Consider the following 21,567-nt stretch of genomic DNA (forward strand, 5'->3'; position numbering starts at 1 on the left):
CATCGATACGCGATAAATATATTTGTTGATGTGACTTAGGGATGTAGTTTAAAAGTTACAAGGACTGCCTTGATCTAAATTAGAGTTCAACAGATATGGCATACAATGTAAACAAACCAATTTACCTTTATTTCTTCGTAATCTCGCACTTTTTGTGGACAACCATTATTTTATCAACAATTTATATACTTAAATCTTTTATTTATACGAATTACTAGTTGAAATGTATGTTAATTATTAATATTTCAATGAAAACAACCATCGTAAAACTTTTAGATACTATCTATCCCTTGCCAGTTCATAATGAAAAAGTAATTTTATTAAAACGCGAACGATGCTATTTAGCTTAGAAAGGCTCATAATAATATGTTGGAAATTTTTGCTGTACTTGGTTGAGGTCTTGGTAGCTCAGATGGCAGAGCACTGGGCTTGTGATCCAGTAGTCGTGAGTTCAATGCTCACCTAAGGCAGTAATTTTTTCCACTTTTACATTTATTCTTAATTAGTTAAAATAAAAACCTCTTTTCGGATAAATAATAAATAAATGATAAATACATAAATATTATAGGACATTCTTACATAGATAGACTAAGTCCTTGTGTTATGGATACTCAGACAACGATATACATAAATTTATATTTATTTATATTTATTCAACATTACATGTCATGTGCATTACAAAAGATGTTAGTTACAGGTAGTTGGTACATGACACCCTGATAGGGCACAAAATGCTAACAGATAGATATAGGTACATTAGGTACTTAAAATTCTAGCGAAAATCAAAATAATTAATATAATTTAAAGCTAAGATAGTTCATGCAAAGCAAAGGTATGTCAAAACAATATTAATTAATTTAAGAAGTATACAATGTGATGTCATAATCTGTTATTATAATTATTTTTTAATATTTACATAATCATATTCATTCCTACTATATTTAACTTAACGCATTCCATTTCAACAGTGTCATCATTTAAAAATTTGTCAATTGAATAGTAAGACTTATCGGTGAGCAGCATTTTTAACTTAAATACATAGAAAACACCCAAGACTCAGGAACAAATATCTGAGCTCATCACACAAATAAATGCCCTTACCGGGATTCGAACCCAGGACCATCGGCTTCACAGGCAGGGTCGTCAGATGCTGCTTTATAAGACAGTATTTTTCCTTCCCAAGCCGACAAACATTGTTACAATTAAATGTGAGAACACCGAACCCGATTACGTTGATCCAAAACACACGAACAATACCAAGTGCACTATTTGCTATTCACCACACGCCACGCAAGGTGAGCGGCGGACGATGCACCAGCATTATTTGCAAATACGCCAAAGGCATTCGACTCACGCGCCGATTTTTACAATGACTGACGCATTTATTAGTTGTTAATTGTTATTATTCTGTTGCGTGGTAACTAGACATCGAAATTTTTGGTGCAAATCTTTTACATTGTTGGTGCAAAAGTGTGACCATTTCTGGTATAAAACAATTACAGTTTTGGTAAAACAAATGCTCATCTTTAGGACAAAATCATGTACCCAGTACGGCTACCACCAGTTTGGCATTGACATAAACGCCATCGAGAACGTAATCTACTTTCTATGCGTCACGCTCGCACTAATATGCGAGTACTAGCGAGATGCACATTTGTAAATCCTGTCGATATTTTAATTTACTTGTATATGTATTTTTAGTAGACGCCGCCCATGCACCGGCATTAAGAGGAAAGGCCGTCCCCTTTCCTCTTAAAGCCGCATAACGTCAATGTCCAGAGAGGAATATGAGGACTACGTTTGTATGAAATGGCGAGTTCGCGCGGGTCCTCCACTTTCGTCTTAAGTCATTCGACTCACGCGCCGATATTTACAATGACGCATGTATAAGTTATTAATTGTTATTGTTCTATTGCGTAATTTGCGTATAGCCGGTAAAACTAGACGTCGGAATTTTTGGTGCAATTGTGTGACAATTTTTGATGCAAAAGTTTGACAATAATTGTATAATAAAGGTGTCCGTTTTTGGAACACAATCATACTAATTTTTGGTGCCAAAGAATGACAATTTTGGTACATGAGTGTGATAATTTATGGAGCAAAAATATGTAATTTTTTGACGAAAGTATGAGTATGTGTAGTTTGGTTCTTAAGACTAGTTTTCTTTTCTAACGAAATCGATAATCTCCGTCTGGTCTCTATTCGGCTCACGCGACATTTTTACAATGCCTGACGCATGTATTTAGCATTGTTAATTATTATTGTTTTGTTACGTAATTTGCGTAACGGAAAAAAATAGACATCGGTGTTTTTGGTGCAATAGTGTGACAGTTTTTGGTACAAAAGTGTAACAAGTTTTGGTACAAAAGTGTAACAAGTTTTGGTACAAAAGTGTAACAAGTTTTGGTACAAAAGTGTAACAAGTTTTGGTGCAAAAGCATGAAAATTTTTGATGCAAAAGGATGAATATTCTAGGTGCAAAAGTGTTACAATGGTTTGTTGTCATAGAAATTGATAATTTCCTGGAAGGAACACGCTATTAAGTCATTCTTTAAAACATTGTTTTAATATGATTTAAATTTACCTCTTCTTCTTCCTCGCGTTATCCCGGCATTTTGCCACGGCCAGTGTTGGCCGAACGTTAATTGCAATTAACCATTAACCAGTACAAATTGAACCGTAAACCGTAATGGACGGTTACAGTTTACGGTTCAATTTGTACTGGTTAATGGTTAATTGCATTAACGTTTTGGCCAACACTGGCCACGGCTCATAGCTCATATGAGCCTGGGGTCCGCTTAACAGGGATATAAATTCACCAAACTATTTTTTATGATATACCCAATTCATAATGTGTCATATACTATTATTCATGTTAATAGAACGTGGTACAATATTTCTGTGTTGTAATTTTTCCCTGACAGCCGGAACAAATTACAAAAAGAACGAACTTTGAAAAAGTAACTGCAAAAGCGGCATATCTACGGGAGATTACGGGAGACTAGATCCTTAATTATAAAACCTGCACAATTAGTTGTCCATAAATAAAAAATAAATGTTCTAAAAGGAAGCAACCGCTATAATGCTCTGATTTTGACTTATATAGAATTGCTATTTTTTTATTTTATTTAATATTTTGTCTCAAAAAATTGATTACTATTTGCTACACTCTCGCATTGGGCAACTGTAATGATTGGCTGTACCGTTATTATAAATAAAAAACAAATGAATAATTTAGGGGAACAAGCCTCTTCTCCAAATGCACATCTCCTTCCCCACCTCGTAAACTTAAGGCGAGCTGCACCCAATAAATTCTGAGCCATTCATATGACTAACTCCTGCCAATAGCGTACTAACATGTTTGCCTATATCTTACCTAAGCCGACGACACACTAACTTGTGTTGGCTTTCCAGCTTAACTCAGGATATACATGTGCTAAAGCAGTAGTGCAACTGCGAAGACATGATAGAGACCTAATACCAAAGATAGATATAACTCCGTAATAGATGGATACAGTTTAAGAAAAACCCGCCTCGAAAATCACAAAAATTTGATTCTCGATCAGATGGCGCCACTAGCTTTGGCCTACTCTTGTATAGAGGGCGTTGACGGTTTCGTTTGTTATTTATAATTTTAACGCATATCAGTGAAAGAACATGGGTCAAAATCATAAAAAAATATTTAATGCAAATAAAAAAATCATTTATCCATATTTAAATACATTTTAACGTATTTTTATAAATCTTAATTTTTAGTTTTAAAGTATGTCGATAGATGGCAATGAATTTACAGTGGTTACAAAATTTACTATGACAGTACCGCTCTATCTTATTATATCCTCTTTGGTAATACGTAATGAAGACCGGTCTGGCCTAGTGGGTAGTGACCCTGTCTGTAAAGCCGATGGTCCTGGGTTCGAATCCCGGTAAGGGCATTTATTTGTGTGATGAACACAGATATTTGTTCCTGTCTTGGGTGTTTTCTATGTATTTGTATATTATATATATCGTTGTCTGGGTACCCATAACAGAAGCGTTCTTGAGCTTACTGCTTAACAACGGAGATCGAGAAATATAAAAGAGCTGCTTCACCGCATCTGTGGTGAGCGAGGGGTTCTAGCATCGAGCTTTAGGTTCTGTTAATCCCCACATTTTCATACGGCGACCGTAACACACGGTCTACACGTCAGTTTACACATTTAAGATCTACGATGTCACAGATAGACACACGCACATAGAGGCCAAACTTATAATACTTTTCTAGGGTTAAAAACTATCGAAAACACTTTCATCACTAAGACTTTTAAAATGGCTGGAACACAGATAGCTGACCTACTGCTTTAGCGCACGTATGCTGCTAGGGGAGTAGGGATTCTAGCATCGAGCTTAAGGTTCTGTTAATCCTCACATTTGCATACGGCGACCGTAACCGTCCGGGATTCGACGTCTTGCCGGCTCCTCTCGTAATTGCTGGGGTTATCGTGTTTGTGTACACTTACAAGCAATGAAAAGTAATCACTTTGTATAATTGGGGGCTCGGCAATGCCTTCGCTAAGTTGAGCAAAAAGTAATAAAGGCTCAGCCGATCCTGTTCTCAAAGCTGTTTAAGGCATTTTTGAAGCTAAGATGACAAGGAAAAGGTATCAGGCTGACAGATGCTACGAAAATTCACGTGACTATTTTTATATATTATTTAAGTTTCGATTGGGGTTTTCTATCAACGATTCTCAGTATGATTCTCAACTTATCTAGGCCATCTTAGCCAGGGTCTGTCTTATCACCTTACAGATCTGCAAGTAGCAGAAAGTTACCAAAATATGGAAAACGCCGTCCTCGAAACGTCGGAGGTAAATTTAATTCTTATTTTACGCTATTAAGTCCCGTCGTTGTGAATAATAATATGGAAAATCACTAAAAATACTAAAAAGACATTATGAGAAATATGCCAAGTTTCATGATTTTGGAAACTTTCCGTCTGCTCATTACACCGTACCGACAATACATTGGACATTACGCCTTGTCGTTTGACGTAGTCAAATCGGCGGTCATTGTCTTCGATCGTGATCACGTAGGACCATGCGTCGTGCTAAGTTAGGACCTCAATGGGTAACTGACACATAGTACACATTGTGAGTACTTTGATAAACAAATTCTATTCCTTTGGACGCCTAAAATAAAAGGCTGTTTTTATGTTTGTTTATGAAGACGAATAAATGCACCCATTTACATTCAAGACGTATCGAATTTACTTGTAGTTATGGTTTTTGTGCTGCGCCTTCCCTCTAAATATTCCCTTCCCTTTGGGCGTATTATGGTTGTGATAATCACGCATGACACGATACACTACAGCATATCACTTTCTGACAAGGCGCTTTTTAAAAGTCTAGTGCTTTAAATGATGTCATTTGATGTCATGTCTTGCGAGATATAAGCTGTATATCGCACATGACTTTATCTGGTAGGGGGCCAATTTGAACGTACACCGACATCAGAATGATATTTGAATCGTGCATTTCGCTCGTACTTGTCCGTACATGGACATTGGCGCCGGGGGAGAAGCGCGATAACTAAGTAACATGATTCGAATATTATTCTGGTATCAGACGTTCGAAATTGGCCTGTTTGAATGTTTTAATATATTGATTTAAACTAACACAATTTTCACTCATAATTTTAAATAAAAAAATAATAAAAAGTTTTTTATTTAGAACTAATACGGGACTTAATCGCGTACAAACTTACGTTTATTTATGGCCTGACGTTTCGAACGTGACGTTACGTTCGTGGTCACAGGCAGACTGTTTTAATATGTATAGGAAATTTGAAATCCTATTGACAATGCATGTTGAAGTACTAACTCAATACAATTGACAAGACAGGAATGCCACCAATGGCCATCAGAATGATAAAGTTTATCATAAACAATACTGTAAATCGCACGCCGCCCATACAAATCATAATCAATTCATCACTTAGTGAAAACACTTTTTGCAACTTTGAAAGCTGATTATGTTTTAACTATTTGATAACTAGTAAAATATACCAAATCGGTGATTATATTTTTCACAGAAGGGACTCAAATTTCCCGACGCGTTTTGGACTGACTTATGAACCATAATTGAGTATTTTGATAAACAAATTCTATTCTTATCCTGAGCACCAATCAGCTTGAGCCGCTAACTCTGATTGGTGTTAACGATCAAGGTCGTATCAAAAGATGAAAACCATATCAAATTGTTACTTACAGAATGGGCCTCCTGTTCCGATACACGCGGAATACTAAGTGTATATTTATTGCAAGATTGGCGCAGAATTTTGTATGCAGTTGTGTAAAGTTGTAAACAAATGAACAGTTTGGTCAGTTACTGCAGTGACATTACGAGTCAAAGTCCGATTTTAAATTTGGAATATTTATAAAAAAAAAGGTAAATGCCTGAGTCTGCGCAGCAAGGAGACCAAGGTGAGTGGTGAGAAATCTGTTATGCGAATTCATATTATGACAATTAATGTTAGGCGTACCCCATTAGTAAGGGAGGCCGAGGTGAGTTAAAACAGAGGTAGGTTGAAACAACGTCAATTTTGAGACATCTATAACTGTTATCAAGCTGGAAAAAACGATGTTTAGCCTCGTCCCACTGTCCGCTCAAGAGGATTATAAATATATTAAATATATTGATAACGGGTCACTCACGTGTTTTAAGTCGAAAACGCTCGACATGTTTCACTCCGTACCGAGGAGCGTCATCACGAGCTTGCGTCGACAGTGACGGACCGGCGCAGACACGTGCCGCGAGTGTGTGGCGTGAGTGATCCGTTATCAATATATTTAATATGTCTGTGTCTCACGGAAGTTTTGTTAGGATTATAAATACCGCAAAATTAACGTTGTTTCAACTTACCTCTGTTTTAAGTCACCTCGGTCTCCCCTATTGATGGTATCTTCTTCCCTATGATTGTCATAAAAGATGATTCAGGAAGTAATAGTTATTTGCATAAAAAAAAGGTTTGCTTTTTTGCAATACCTATGTAAATTAGATAATACTGCGAAAGCAATGTAATAGTTATATAGTGTTCTACTTTTTTTATGAAAAGCTATAATCCGATAAAATGTTTACGGTACTTTTATTGATTTGCAATGTTTGTATGTGTGTGCAAATCTTGCAAGCTAAATTAGATCCACTTCCCATTATTCGATTAAAAAGCTGAAACTTCACATATAGTCGGTCAAACCGAATTGTCAGTAAATAAGAACATAAAAAACTATACTCATCCTTTTCTTTTGTGCTAGTACTAGTGTAAGAGGAAGATAATATGATTCTCTCTGTCAATGCTTAAACTGAGATAGTCCTTTGACAAACTATTCATGTGTAAGTCGAGTGACAAATGCAATATTATGGTACCATCGAGCTGATCTGATGATGGAGACAGGAGGTAGCCATAGAAACTGTGGTAAAACAACGCAACCTAATTGTTTTTGGTGTTATTAAAATTTTCTGGATAAGTATTAGTTACCTGTTGAAATAAAAGTACAGTCAGCGATAAAAGCTTGTCTCAAAAATGAAATTTTTACAAAAAACTTTTTATATTGAAAGTAGCTTATCTTTTTATTGTTAGCAATATGTAGTGGTTTCTGCGCTCTATTAACCCTGTTTTATTTTCACTAGACTTATATTGACCGGGATATAGACCGTGATTACCTTTTCTTCTTTTCTTTTACCTTTTCTTTTTTTCTTTTTTGTGATTTCCTTTTCTTTCTTGTTTTTTTTTCCTTTTTTTGTAAGGTAATGACGGTCTATATCCCGGTCAATATAAGTCTAGTGAAACTAACCGTGAATCATTCAAAACTCCTGTTTTACTTTGTTTTCTATTGGCATTAATCTTTGGCTATTTTTAAAATACAATTTACAAAGAAGTTAATCGTCCGTATACCCAGAGGATTTTTCTTCTGTAATGTCTGCAAGAAACTAGGAAAGAGAGGAAAGTCACGTCCACACCCTAGAGTGGACGTTCAAATTCGTTAGGCTGAAGTAATTAAAAGAGAAACTCAGTCCGCGTTGCAGGTTTTAAGGATTCCAAAAAAAGAATTACCTACTTCGCTGTAAAAAAGTCTCGCTTTGCATAATAATTAGTTCCCATCTCTATAATTTTATGTTGTCTTTAACTAATAGTCTACTTTCAGTGTTTAGCAGTAACACACTGGATTACTGCGACAAAAACGCATATTGCTTGTGTCAGCGACATGTAGGTATGTATAAATGGATAGGTTTACCTAAATAAAACACATTTGACTGCATACTATACGTACTACCCAGGTAGCAAAATGACGTCAGCGACGTCTTAATGATGGCATTATTACGTCATAATGACGTCGCTGACGTCATTATGACGTATAAATGCTACTGGGGTACTGTATTGTGTTATTACTCTCCGCCTAACCCTATACGCTCCTACGCAGTCACTCTGCGTCACTCCGAAGGTACTGGAAATACCAAACCTTCAGTACCTTGATCAGATAAATTTTATTAGATTTTCGAAAACGACGTTTTTTTTTTTATTAACACAAAGTATATACATTCTAAAAACTATGACAGCCAACAAAGCCCCCTAAGGCTTTAACTGCCGCTGTAATCAAGTAGATATTAAAATATAATTCCTGCAAGTTTAAATATTTCTTTTGTGAAATAGTAGGGAAACAAGCAGACGAATCGCTTGTTAGTAAGCAATTGTCGTTGCCCATGAACACCTGCAACACCAGAGGTTGCAAGTGCGTTTCCGGATTTAAGATGGGTGTATCATTCCGTAAATACCGCGGGCGACAGTTCCGTCTACAGTTTTTTTCCACAATGTACGAATATTGTTTGCATTTTTAACTTACTCGTACATATGTTTAATTTATACACCTATTTCATTTTATCTTTTATCCTGATCCTGCTCCATATCATACTTTGGAGCCCAAGGCCCGCTTTCCAGCGTTTTCTCCTTCATTTTGCCCGGTCAATTTTACACACGTTATATCATGACATGACTACATTTAGTTCAGTCCATTGAGTGAATCATCGTTATACCGAGATTATGTGTTCCAATTTTGTCATAACAGTCCTAAACCACCCATCATCATCTTCATCTTCCTCGCGTTATCCCGTCATTTTGCCACGGCTCCTGGGAGCCTGGGGTCCGCTTGACAACTAATCCTAAGAATTGACGTAGCCACTAGTTTTACGAAAACGACTGCCATCTGACCTTCCAACCCAGAGGGGGAGCTAGGCCTTGTTAGGATTAGTCCGGTTTCCTCACGATGTTTTTCTTCACCGAAAAGCGATTGGTAAATATTTTGATATTTCGTACTTATGTTCCGAGAAACTCCTAAACCACCCATGAAAACCATTAAAAATCCCTACAACGCCGCAAACCAGCCCGTACATTCCAAAATCAGCGTCAAATTGTGCAACCGTTTACTCGTAAACACGGCGTTGGCAGCTGCAGGAGCCGCTTCATTCAATATTTTTTTTACCGAACGCTGTAATTTCTTGGCTCCAACGCATCCGTATACATGCCAAACAATAAATTTATTAGAAGGAGTGGCTTAACGTCACGCCACGTCACTCCTACGTCACGCTTTTCGAAAATTCCAAATATGAATAATGGAAAACCGTTATATAATCTCAAGGTGACTCGCGAGCTTCTGTTGAATCTATTTCTGGCATTTCATAAATATACTGACAGCTCTCGTCGGCCATTTTGGTTGCGCAAAGATGATAGGGATGTTCGTCCTTGCTAATTTAGGAGTCCTTTCTCAAAGTTTAGTTTTATGAGGTAATGTGTGACGTGTGCTTGGCAGATTGCCGGGTGCCGTGGTGCGAGTGGTAAAAAGCGCGCGTGCTGGGTTATTATTAGTCGTGTCCCCGCCGCGCACCTTGAGGGACAGCGGACGCCCGGATTCTACGAGAATATCTGTAACTACTTCTATCGCCCTTTCTTTAAAGTACCTAACTAGTCGCCATTATATAAATAGATAAGTTTTTTCACTTATTTCCTTTAAATAGAGATCAGGATATGTGGTTAAAGCTGGTCCGGCTATTAGGATTAACCCTATCTTTATCTAAAGCTTATAATGGCCGGCATTTTCACTTATTTCAATTTACATATCAACAAATAATCAGTACCTAACTAGATCCTAGCTTAATTAAATAACGTAAATTATAAAATGCTTATGTTTAAAAGTGCGCAAATATCTACTCAAGCTATAGTCTGGCAAACCCATATGTCAGTATCAAGAACAAAACTATACTCATCCCTTTCTTTTGGGTGATATTACAGTCAGCAACAGAAGTTGCTAAGCGAGCGAGGTGTTCAAAATTACCTTGATACGCTCTTATTCTCTCAATAATAAAGTCGCGTCAAGATCATTTTGATCACCTCGCCCGCTTAACAACTTCTGCTGCTGATTGTACTAGCGTAAGGGAAAGACAGTGATTTTCTATGGCCATGTATGAAAAAAGATGGCCGAACATATTCGACCTTCAAAAGTGCGTTATTAAGGACAAAAATACAATAAGAGTTTTGAATGATTCACGGTTAGTTTCACTAGACTTATATTGACCGGGATATAGGCCGTGATTACCTTTTGTATTGTTTATGAGCTCCCGAAAACGGTGATTACAAAAGGTAATCACGGTCTATATCCCGGTCAATATTTTTAAAAATACAATAGTTTGCTTTAAAAAGCGAGCCTATGGATGGTACTATAATATCACTCTAGTGAATATGGGACGAAAAATTTACTAGTTTTCGTTCGAGTGATAAGTAGAGTAGTTCATTTATTGACGGCAATGAGGGCTATCGTTTTTTTGCTCACCAGTTGGCGCCTCTGTTGATGGTGGTCCAAAAGACTAAAGAACAGCTGTCAGTCATTGAAGTGACAAGTGACATTTGACATTTCGAACTATGGAAAAGACCACCATCTACACTAGCGCCCCTAGCGGCGAATTCATACGCATTAGCCCTCATTCGTTGTCTTCATTGCTTCTCTATGGTTTAGTTTGTTTTTCGCAGCCTTTAACGATGATTCATGCTAGAACAGTCCGGGTCGAACAAGGGCCTGACACTCTTTGCTTGCATTGCCGCTTCGTTTGGTATTTAGTTTTTTTTAAATAAATAGTAGCGTTAGAAGCTCCCAAAAATTTGTATGGTCGTAGAAGTGATGCAGTTTTAGAAAAATATCGTCACCGCTAGTTAAGTTTGACAGCTAATTGTAGGTATTCAATTGACATAGATCTATCAGCCTACCCTTCCAGTTTGAAAAATACTATAGAATTATCCAAAAGCTTCAAAGATAATTTATATTTTGTTTTCACGTTTATTTTCGGCCAGTCGCGAGGCAACAAATAAATCTAGTGAAAACGTTAAGTTAGGTACCACTGATCTCACACATTTACATTATCTAAAAAACACTCTACAACCGTACATATAAAGTTTAAATTTGGTATGCATTTGTAGTAGTTATAAGAGTTTTCTGAAGTTATGCGTCAAATGAGTTTGAAATTCGAATAAGCTGCCAGTCCTGAATGTAACGGAACGTTGACAACATTCTGCTTTTGAAAATGTTTTTATTTTAACGGTGACATTGTTTATGACATTAATTCTTCGCGGCAGTTATAATTTAAATCTAAAATAGTGGATATTTAAATAATTTCACATAGCTTAAAAGCGATAGATGTTAATCATCAGTTTTTTTGGTTTTTCCTATCTATTTCTATACCTATATATGTAACGCTACACATGGTTAGTGTGTTTGTATTGTCCATTTTACCTCTTAGAGGCTAATAAAAATTAATTAAATTAGATAAATAAATATATAAATAATGTTAAATTATAATTTTTATATTGAATTTTCACGTTTTAATCAACGACAAAATTCATGAAAATATTTGCAAGGACCAGTACAACCTTACTACATTTCCAGTTTTCAATTTCCTCCAGTCTATACTAGACTATACCGTATTTTCCATTTCCCCCTATTATCTAGATAGACTAGTGTACAATTTATAAATTTTCCTCCCGATAAATTCGTATATTATATAGATACAGGAACTGCTACGAGTAAACTAACGAAAACTTGAACTGACGCGATGCGCTCCGCTGCCCCCGTATCTGACGGCGCGGACTTTTTCTCCCATTTTCGTCCTTTTAATGATCATTTTCAGAAAAAGTAACTTTTAAATACATTATTTAATGTTTCAAGGATGATTGACTGTACAGCCCAAGAAAACGCGCAAACGACATAACACAAGTCATCTTTTTGTAGGTACTTTGTCCTATGAATGAAGGAAAAACGCAAATCAATTTTTAACTAATTGTCATACGACATTATGTTTATAATTTTATCTTCTCAGTTTGTCGTATAACAAAAACTGTGGTCTATCATATTGAAAAAGTAGATTTATAATTCCTCAATGAAAAAAAAACCAAAAATAAACAAACATGCGAAGTGACATTTGACACAAAGGCAGACATCTTGTCCTACGTATCCAAGGAAAAACACGCGTCGATTTTACTTCGACACTAATCATCAAAGATATATTGATACTTACTATCTTCTTAGTTCGTAGTAAGACCGTTTTACTATTTGCAAGTATACTCGTAAGTCGTTGAGAACAAATTAATATATCCCCAATTTAAAAAAAAATAGTCAAATCGGACCACGGGGCTCGGAGTACATAAAAAAATACCGGACAAGTGCGAGTATTTTTTGTATGGAACCCTAAAAATAGCCACAACCGAATACATAACCTGCTCCTTCTTGAATTGAAAGTCTATTAAAACATCCCAAAGAAAACAGGTGTATTAGCGACAATGCAATACAACGCGTTTTACATGACATGACACTTAAAAGTGCATCCTGATTTTACACTAAACCATAAGAGATATTGATACTTGTTAGTTTATAGTAAGATCGTTTTGTTCTAACTCAATAAGAACAATAATTCCCCAATAAAAAAAAACACCCAAAGAAAACGGCAAACGTGACGCAACGCTTTTTCGTCCGAGCCCTCAACGTCTAGAGCGCGCCACAATTTTTCCGATAATAGAACACCCATCTCCCTCTAAAGCGACGTTGCGCCAGCTCGAAGCTAAAACAGGCACACTAAATTTAGTTCTGCAACTGCACTGCTGTCCTGCGCTAGCAGGGAAACCACATATTACGGCAGATTTTCGGCACATACTGTATAATATTCAATTAGCTGATATTGATAGCTCGGCCGGCAATTTTGGTTAGGGCATCTGCTGCGCTTAACGCGGGAGATATACGATTAGTTTTCGATGAAAACGGCCTGTACGCCTGTTAGATAAATATGTGGATGTTGTAAGGGCACAGGGTGCGTTTAAGCTGCGGTTTTAGGCTGCGTATAGTAGAATACCTAATATAAATTGCGTGTAATGGAAAGGAAAAAGTTTTTTTATGACGCACATGTTATTGGGGATGGCCCATTCGGAATCAGAATCAGAATTGTTTATTCTTAAAACTACTTAATACAGTTCCACATAAACCCTGTAAGGGTATAGCAATCGTTAAGAAACTAACTTATGAGATAACATGCATCATAGGCATAAGCCAATTCCTAAGGATTAGAGTGTATCTGTATGGTCACTCTGGTATGTGTAATGGTCACTCTGGTATGTGTAATGGTCACTCTTGTAACCTTTAAACCTATTAGATATAGGTACTTATCTATAAGGTAAAAGTCATCTTAGCGTTGTGATAGATAGGTAAGGTTGACATCCGAGTTAGCCATGCATAAAGTGAGTGTAACGGATCAGCAAAATCTTGTAGTGGTGACGGCAAATTTTGGCATTTTATTTAAAGTTGTACCCTACACTTTTTTTTTCAAATTTAGGATTTTTTACGTTATTATTTCTACTCATAATCACGAACTCATTCGATCCCAACAAGAGAAAAAAGTGTCCTAAAATTTCCATACATGTTTCGATCTTTCCATTACGTTATCGCCATACAAATTCTATAATAAATGGTAACGGAATGTTACTAAAAACCTTGGGACTCCTTTCTTCTCCTATTAGGATAGAAGAGGTCGTGATTCTGAGTAGAAAAAAACATGAAAAAATAAAGTGTAGACTACTTTAAATAAAATGACCCAATGCTAAGATAGTCGCCTGTTTATCGTCTGTCTGTCTCTAATAAGTGTGTAAGCGAGAAAGTGACGCATGACACGACAGTCGATAAAAACTCGGCTATGCTATCCCTGCTGTGTTTGGTCTTAAATGATTTCAACATTTACCTAGGTAACCTATTAAATGCTAGCGAGCAATAATAGACATAGCAACGCAAACTATCACCGACAATATTGCATTGTCAGATAATGTATAATAAGATTTATTGTACCAACATTCTCAAGACTGCTAAATATATATTTGTATTTATAATTTAAAACAATGCAGACAAATAAAAGTTATTTTTATATTCGTAAGTATAAAACGTTAAACCAACAAGAGTATCGCGTAGAAAAGGAATATATACGAGTAAATTAACTTTATAAGCTAATTGCTTTTGTGCTACGGCAATACAAAATGTTTACCTAGTAATTAAAACATACACATACATAAAAATAAACCCTTCCTATCCCGGGACCGGGCTGGGCATCCGACACTTTTTTCCATAGAAATCATCACGTGATCACGGATCACCTGTCATAGAAAACGAAGTGTCGGATGCCTTAGCTTGGACCCCATAGACATAGTATATACAAGTAGTTATAGACGCGCCACCGAGCGACCGAAGGTAAGAGAAAGAATATTCATATAAAATTTGGGCAGCATAGGATTTTTTCTCTTTCTCTTATAAATTTCGGTATTTCGCCATCGCCTCCTACCTATGATGCCATCCGGTCGGTGATAAGGACAAAGCATGGCACTATTTTCTCTTTCCTCTTATAGGAATCGCAATAAGACTATCTTTCTCTTCCATGTTAGTTTAGTTTTAATTTGTTTAAATTAAATTAAATTAATATACTTACATCAAATTATATGTAAGTAAAATATTTTTAATAATGTCACTATTCAAAGAGCAAAATAGGAACTACGTTTGTATGAAGAAGGGATCGTCGACTATACTCTTAAGACATGTCCCTCAACACGTTGACTGCGGGAACCCACTCGGCGGATTCTCTGTTTGTAGTCACTTTCCTTTACAAAGCCGGAAAACGCTAGGATTGGCTACGAGCGTAGCGCTACGAAAACTTTGGCAGTGAATGCGTTAAGAGTCCCCGGCAAGCTCGGCCGAATTTCACCTTCCCATACAAACGGAGTTTCGTTTTCATTTTAAAACTAGGTGTTGGATTGTAATGAAACTTTGCACATACAATGATGATATATCTAGGTCTGTAATTAGTTTATATAGCTCTCGTATGTAAAACAAACGAAATAGATCAAAAACAAGTTTTGTATGAAAAACTTAAATTCTCTGTATTTTTTTCCAGACCTAGATACACCTTATCCAGCTTTATAGGGTATTTGACTGTATTCAAAAGAAATTATTTTACACCATGCATGAAATAAAGCAACAGACCATTAATACAGAAACGTAGACAGCTGTTATTTTTAGACACAATTTCTATTTTAAAACTAGTATGAAACTATAAAGAGTAGGTAATTTGATTGTGACGTCACATGCTAGTTTTTTATATAAATTCCATAGTAGCAAGTAGTATTGACAGTTCGAAAAAAGAAACTGATTTGACTAGTAGTCAAATACCCTATTCCAGACCTAGATACACCTTATCCAGCTTATCCTATAGGGTATTTGACTGTATTCAAAATAAATTATTTTACACCATGCATGAATTAAAGCACCAAAAGATTAATAAACTAATAGAGATACGTAGACAGCAGTTATTTTTAGACACAATTTCTATTTTAAAATCCGTATAAAGCTATAAAGAGTAGGTAATTTGATCCTGACGTCACATGCTAGTGTTTCATATAAATTCCATAGTAGCATAATCGTTTTGACAGTTCGAAAAAAGAAACTGATTCGACTAGTAGTCAAATACCCTATTGTAAGTGCAAAGTTTCAGAGCAAATTAGCTATTCGTTTTAAACTGAGAGCGTAACTACGTTTGTATGGAGAACCAAACATGCCGGGGACTTAAGTGATCGTTAGTAAAATAATCACAATGTTACTTATTTATTCATTCCACACAGTCCATTATTGAGCCGGACCTTGATCTATTAGAATTTCACGCAAACTGGGAATTCTTGTGCACGACTGAATGGTAATGCACAGGGTTGCATCATTGATGTCATAAATAGAATGCAGCAAAGGTAAAGTGGTATTAGCTACTTCTATAGATAAAATTTTCTCTACTGAGCTCGTTCACTTACCTGTACTAACAATGACATTCTGTTAAACAAAAGCCATTATTTCTTTTATGTGCGCGCGTGACTTTCGTGCCTGAGCGCGTGGCCATTGTGTGTGAGCCTCAGGCACAAAGGCCACGTGCTCGCACAAAATAAATAATGGCTTTTGTTTAACAGACTGCCATTGTTAGTACAGGTAAGTGAACCAGCTTAGTAGAGAAAATTTTATCTATACCTAATCTAGCATCAGAGGGCCTACCGTGAAAAATGATAAACGAAATTTCGCTATTTGACTCTATCTTTACCTAACTTTGACGTTTTGATCACATTTAGGGCCAACACACATACCCACGATACGACGTCGTATCGTGGGACGACGTCGTATCGTGGGTAAGGATGAGGCGACGTCGCGTCGTCCCACGATACGACGTCGTATCGTGGGTATCAATCAATCTTTGGGAATTATGGCTCCATCGATATTGTCGATGATTCCGCCAACATCAAGGTTTAGGAAGGCACGTGCTTTATGAAGACAATTGGCCGGTGAATATCGACAACGCAGTTTACTATCGTGAGTGATGTGTGAGCCCTTTTACAACCGGTAGTTAAACAAATCTCTGTTTTGACTTGCTGGGTCATCAGTTAGCCGCGACCACGACCAGTGAAACCTGTGCCGAAACGTCTGTAAATAAAAGCTATACATTTACTATGGCGTACTTGATCTTAGAAAAACGGACAGACTATAATAAAATAAACTGTTCGATTAGTGCGATAGAGAGGCAGGTAACGAAATTTCAATTTTCGTTTTTGAGCTCGTTTGAGGGTTCGCAGAGAAGGAGACGCCGTTTCGGCTTCAGCTAAAAACAATCTCATTCTCGTGTGTCCGGCTATTCTTCTCTCTATACAAGTCGCATTTCTCAACAGATTCTTTTGAATTTTTTTGAACATCTGCCGGCCTATCGCTATCGCTATCGCTTCGATAATGAAACGCTTTGTGTATCTCTATCACTCTTCCATATTAGTGAGACAGTGACAGTTGCGTTTCGATCGCTACGAAGCGTAAGCGATCGGCGTGTAGGCTACGCGGCCAGGTTCGATAATATATGATTTTTTATTGATTCAGAGAGTTACCAACGACGAGGTTCTTCGTCGTGAAGGCCAGTAACGCAAGCTTTTGCAGACGATCAAATAAAGCAAAGTTGCTTATCTAGGACATGTTCTTAAACATGACAGATATAAACACCTGCAGTTGATGATGATGGGAAAGTTCAATGGAACAAGAAAAAATGGCGGTCGAAGGAAATTACTTAATTATTATATTAATCATTAATATACGCGGTTGCGTAACCTCCCAAAATGGACCGGGATTCAAAAGGGAGGCCGAATTCTTTTGTCTTCCTGAGGACAAGACAAATATGCGGAGCTGAAGGCACCTGAAGAATAATCGATACAAGTTTTGGAAACTTTTCAAATTGGTGGACATTTTTCATAATGGCGGAGCGTCGTGTCTTGGCATTATATGATGTCGTGTCACGTTGCGGCGCCGTAACGTGGAAATCTACGATGTGCATTGATTGATTCACGACACGGTATCGTATCGTAGTCGACCACAATCAGACTACGATTCAAAAGTACCGTTAGCATCAGCTGAAGGCACCTGAAGAATAATCGATACAAGTTTTGGAAAGTTTTCAAAATGGTGGACATTTTTCAAAATGGCGGAGCCAGGCGAAGAGTTAAAGATATTTAATCTTCAATTTGCACTGCTGCTGGTTCAAACCGGTGGTTCGTATGGTAAAAACTCTATTCCAAGAATATCCAAAACAAGAAACACGACGAGAAATAATTTAATGATTTTAAACAGTTAAAAAAATACATTTGTACTAATGCGTTAGTTTTCCTAAAAACACCGCAAAAGATACGTTCGATAATAATCGATGATACCGGGCCGTCAGACACAGGCGAAGATAGGAATTATCGTACCTTCTTCAAGACGTCTGGTATTGACATTGGTAAAGGTATTGTAATAAGAAAATGTCATTATGTCATTAAGAACATAAGAACCATAAAATCAATACAAAACCCGTGAGTGACCAGGCCTTTTTCGATAGTTATCCTTAATATCCTTGATCAATAATTGTAGTTAAATCTGCACAGATTGTGCAATGTCTTGCCGGTCAATTCGAACAACGTGATAATTACTAGATACGAGAACGATACGAGATCTTCTCATCTCATAGATACGTTAAATTAGTTTAGTTCTCAACTAGTTATCATTTGCAGTTCGATTCGAGAAACTAACTGTCATTTCATGCTACAATTATTGTGACTTTTTGGAATATCCATTGGATGTCTAAGTAATATCTTAAGCAAATCTTAAAAAGATCCTTCAAGAGGACATTCGGAATCGCGGAAATGTCAAATTTGACATGACTTTCTAAAATATCTCATCGTTTCTGTTTCATATCTAGTGGATATCTAGATCATTGTTCGAATTGGCCCGATAGTGTCAAATGTCAAATTTCTTTCAAAATATGACGTTTGTTGTAGCACTCGCACACTTTGTCACGTCAAAGTAAGTGCAGGCTTGGATGGACTCTATACGTCAGTTTTTCTAAAAACACCGCAAAAGATAGGTACATTTTTGATAGTAATCGATGATACCGGGCCGTCAGACACAGGCGAAGATAGGAATTATCTTACCTGCTTCAAAACGTCTGGTATTGACATTGCTACGTGGCAATTTACGAAGCCTCTAGTCGCTTTCTTCATGATGTTACTATCGGTACCAAGATAAAGAAAAGGGTACGATTATGATTGAACAAGTATGTCGTTAGAAAATTATAACACCACAACAATTCTCCTCTCATGTAAAATGAGCTCACGGTTCAGGCTAATTCGTTTAAACTTACAAACCCTTAATTTTTTCCGTTAACAATAACAAAACAAGTAACTGTAAAAAAACATTTTTTTACACTTTTATCGCTGACTGTACTCAAATGAGAAGTACACATATAGACATGCGTCTATCGAGTACTTCTTAAGACCGTTCTAATGAGCCTAAGCTCGATGTGTTTGATGCTCGGTCAATTTTTGGATTGCGAGCGCTCGATTTCGTCACTCGAAAATCTGTGGAAAACGGCGAAATGCTATTCAAAAATCGGCCCACAGGGCCACAGGGCTGTAACCGCGAAAATCAAGGTTCGTAAACTTCGAGTATCTCTGTCACTCTAATTACGCCTTTATTGGAATAAAAGAGAAAGATGCCCGAATTTTGCGAACTTCAATGTTCGCGGAAGGCCCTTTGAAATTTATAGTCCTGCCTTGTCTAGACACAAACACATATAAAGCAAAGAAAACGTGTTATTTTTGTGAAAAGCGACCTGTTTATCATTACTCTTAAGTGTACTATAAATGAATGGTGTTATTTAAGGATTTCCGTGAATCTAGACGACACAAAAACGATTCAACCAACCTGGCAACTGGCAGATTTCCACTGCCAACTGTCATATGTCAGTAGCCTGGCCTTGACACCGCGTACACTGTCAATGTCATTGTATTTTTGACAGTTATTAATAAATACTTGTGACTAACGCTGCGTCTTACGTTAGCGAACAACTCGCGAACGCGAAGCGGAGCGGCGCGGCGCGACAGGGCGGGCCCACGGCGTTCGTGTCCCACGTAGGAAACTTCTATAGGTATCAAAGGGGTGATTCACCCCGCACCGCATCGCTTCGCTTCGCGTTCGCGTGTTGTTCGCCTACCTAGTACGCTGCGTAAGTAGGAACGCCTACAGTGAGAACTAATTTGTTGTTAATGTCTGTTTGTTTGTGAATGACAAGTTGTCTATCATCAATATAGCTTTTTGAAATGGCCTCTCGTCTCCGGGCCTCTGTGTGATACGCAAGAAGTAAGACATTATCATCTTTCTCGCCTTTGTCCCGGCTTATCCAGGGCTGGATTTCCGTCAGGCCCAATGGTTTTGAGATGGAGAAGGGAGCCTCCCTAAATTCTAAGTGCAATGCCAAGTCCCTAGGTCTCTAAATCACGGCTCATGGGAGTTCGAGGTTCGCTTGGCGACTAAGACCAAGACTAAGTTTTACGAAGTCAACTGGCTTTTAACCTTCCAACCCAGGGAAAACTAAGCCTTATTGGGTTTAGCTGGAATGCAGCGGAGTGGCCCCATACAGGGCAAAACATCTCGGATCCCCGAGAGACCTCCCCGAAGTCCTACTCAACAACAAAGGTTTGATAGGATTCCTCAAGGAGCTGAGCTGGCAGGACTAGCCCCCCCCCCCCCCCCCCCATGTCACGCAAAATAGGCGCCAGTCGTCGAGTTGCGGAAAATCGCCCGGACTACAATACAATGGGTTTAGTCCAGTTTCCTCGCGATGCTTTCCTCCATCGAAAAGCGAATGATATATCGTGCATGAGTTCCGAAAAACGCATTGGTACGAGCGAGGGTTTGAACCTGCGACCTCCGAAAGTAAAATAATATTTTAAACTTTAACTTTTGACTGTAACGTCAACCAAAGCTTAAAGCACTAATAAACATTCAAGGTATCATGGTCATTCACATTTATAATTGCTGTTAGTTAAAATTGACAACTCTGAAAAGATGGCATGTGCCGAAATGTTGGAAGCTCACACAAACAAATATATATGGTAAATACCCAGTTTTTAGTAGTATTAAGCTGCACAGCACAAAACCAGCATAACCTCATCTCGTTACTAACCAGGCAACTGCCGTAAAAAGTAAAACGGCAAGTTTAAATGTGACAAATAAACGTTAGGCCCGTGTGCCAAACCGTGTTGAGGCGCTGCCAGCCCATCTGCGGCCTTGACATCTGCTCCATATCACTGGGAGGTTTAATCTGGTGGGGTAGGACGATATCCACAAAAATGTGCTCATTTCCCTAAATGTAACGGCCCGGCCACGACATCGCGCGGCGGCGGCAGCGGCAAGCGGCGGTCATAGGTGAGAACGAAAGGTCCGATCGCTGTGTCTCCAACCTATGGCCGCCGCTCGCGGCTGACGCCGGCGCGCGATGTCGTGGCCGGGCCGTTGGCCTGAGTAGACGCTCGAAGCGGAGAGTTCGGCGGGGCGTGCAGCGTGGCGTCGGGCTCACAAGTAATTTAAGCAGCGTCCACTAAGGCCGCTCCTATACGTTTGCATTTGTTTAACATGCACGC

General features: G+C 37.8%; 1 protein-coding gene and 1 non-coding gene across 5 annotated transcripts in view; one reads left to right on the forward strand and one right to left on the reverse strand.

Moving 5' to 3' along the window:
• LOC134751541 (nuclear factor 1 B-type) overlaps positions 1 to 21,567 on the reverse strand; it is a 65,495-nt gene that overhangs the window by 36,095 nt on the left and 7,833 nt on the right. The window lies entirely within an intron of this gene.
• Trnat-ugu (transfer RNA threonine (anticodon UGU)) lies at positions 398 to 470 on the forward strand. Its single transcript has one exon. It is a non-coding gene; the product is annotated as a tRNA-Thr (tRNA).

This window comes from Cydia strobilella, chromosome 22 (genome assembly GCF_947568885.1).
Source record: "Cydia strobilella chromosome 22, ilCydStro3.1, whole genome shotgun sequence".
Taxonomy (NCBI): Eukaryota; Metazoa; Arthropoda; class Insecta; order Lepidoptera; family Tortricidae; genus Cydia; species Cydia strobilella.